Genomic DNA, 2,103 nt, shown 5'->3' on the forward strand with positions numbered 1-2,103 from the left:
GGGATTTCTCTGCTATTGCTCTACCCTGGACCCTATTCTAACCCTACCCTCTGTAACCAATAAAGTTCTCCTTTGTACCTAGTGTGGGAGACTTATTAAGGGGTGGGTTTAATTATGCCTAGGAGGCCCCTTGGGACTACCGACTAAGAGAGACTATCCTTTTTGGCCCCCGACTTGGGGAAGTGCCCCAAGTTCTTGTATTGGGTCGTGTACCCATTGGACTACTAGGCCTGTGTTTCCCCGAGGACACAGGCCCCAGACAGTTCCTTCTCGGGGTGGTGGCAGCACACGTTACCCCCAGACTCTGCGGTGGGGCTTGAAAGGGAGTCTACCAGGGCTTAGGCATCCCTGGAGGAACATGTGGAGTTCAAAAGGTCAACAGGCATAGTGCGGTGGGAAGCTCAATGCAGGAGCTCCCCCTACTGGCCCACCACATGGGCCGTGGTGGGGGATGGGGCCATGTGCAGCCAGCCCCTGACGGAGGAGCTGGGGGGGGTCAATGCACCCTGTTTCCACTTCAGATGCTGTGCAGGGGGCTCCCATCAAGAGCTGAGGGGGCAGGAAAAGTCCCTGGTGTCGTCCAGGGTGGGACCGGGGGTGTCCCTGTGGTGGTTGGCATCACGGCCAGCAAAACAGCAGCCTTAGGAGATGTGGGTCAGGAGGTGATGCAGACTATGAAGCCCCTCCTCAGGCCAAAATTCCCTTAGAGCCCCCCAGCTAACACCGGGGGATGACCTGCCCACCCCACAGACCTGGTGTCACTGCCCTGGGTCCTCCACTGCCTGGTAGCCAAGGGGTTGTCAGAGGTTGTAGCCGCCTGCGGGAGCTCGGCCAGCGCTGGCTGGAGCCCCAGTGCCGCAGCAAGGAGCAGGTCCTGGAGCTGGTGATGCTGGAGCCATTCCTGGCCATCCTGCCCCGGGGATGCAGAGCTGGGTGTAGGGGCGAGCGTGCAGACCTGCGCTGAGGCCATGGCCCTGGCTGAGGGGTTTCAGCCGGGGCAGGAACAGGACAAAAAGCTCCAAGTGAGAAATGTCACTCTGATCATGGATGCTGCTGTTCCCATCGCCTTGTGCTTGGGGGATGTTCCCTCCCAGGCCCGTCTCTCCCACATCCCAGCTCCCCAGTGACACATTGATCTCGTCCCCAGGTCACAGTGAGTGTGAAGGTCGAGGAGGTGTCCTCAGACAAGATGTCATCCACTGCGGCACTGCAGGACCCTGGTGATTCCTGGCTGGAGCAACCCAAGGCTAATCATGCAGGGAGGCATCTGGAGGAGTCAGGAGAAAGGGAAACCCTGGGACCTTGAGACAAGCCACCACCTATCCCCACAGAGGAGCCCCTGCCCCCCCAGGACTCTGGTGAGGGACCTGATGTAAGGGCCGGACGTGGGTCCAGGTGCCCGAGTGACTGTGCGGCATCCAGGGGGAGAGGTTCTGTCCTGCTGCAGATTCCCCTGAAACCAAGGAGACCTGGGAGCTCTCAGCAGACAAAAGTTCCTCTGGCTGGTGCCCCAGGCCAGGCCCTTCCCCAGGGGCAGGTACAGAGTGGTGGCTCTAAACTGTCCAGAAGTGGGAGGCACCGTCCCTCAGTGCAGAAATCTCTGCCAGAACCCGTTGGTCCAGTCCATGCTCCCACAGATCAGAAGCTCTTATTCTCCCAGTAGTCCTGGAAGCATTTTCCATGCCCTGGAGAAGACAGACCTTGCATTTCCCCTTACCATGTGGATGTGACACAGCACCAACATCCCTTGAGCTTGTTCCCAGGGAGCCGTGTCCCTGCCGGCTCTGACAGGGCATTGTGATGACCGGCCCAGACTGGGACAGAGTTACTGGGGCTCATCTCCAGCCTCATGCCCTTAGCAAGAGCTGTGGGACTTGGACCTTCTCTCCCCTCCTCCACACACCAAAGCCTCCATCTGCCTTTGTCCCAGGCCAGTACAAGAGACCAGAAGGGCTTTCCCCATGCCAGTGGCACCAGGGCTACCCTGTGCACTCTTCTCCACCTGCAGGTGCTGGGACCCTGAGCAGCACTGACCACAAGCCTCCTGGAGAAGAGCCTGTGAAGCTGGAGCTGCAGAGGACTTGCCCAGGGGGACTGGAGGAG

The 2,103-nt window shown here is 59.5% G+C and overlaps 1 pseudogene; it reads left to right on the top strand.

The window, feature by feature from the left end:
* Positions 1-730: 730 nt before the first annotated feature.
* LOC112548802 lies at positions 731-1,557 on the top strand (annotated as a pseudogene).
* Positions 1,558-2,103: the final 546 nt, after the last annotated feature.

This window comes from Alligator sinensis, unplaced genomic scaffold, assembly GCF_000455745.1.
Source record: "Alligator sinensis unplaced genomic scaffold, ASM45574v1 scaffold1744_1, whole genome shotgun sequence".
NCBI classification, from domain to species: domain Eukaryota; kingdom Metazoa; phylum Chordata; order Crocodylia; family Alligatoridae; genus Alligator; species Alligator sinensis.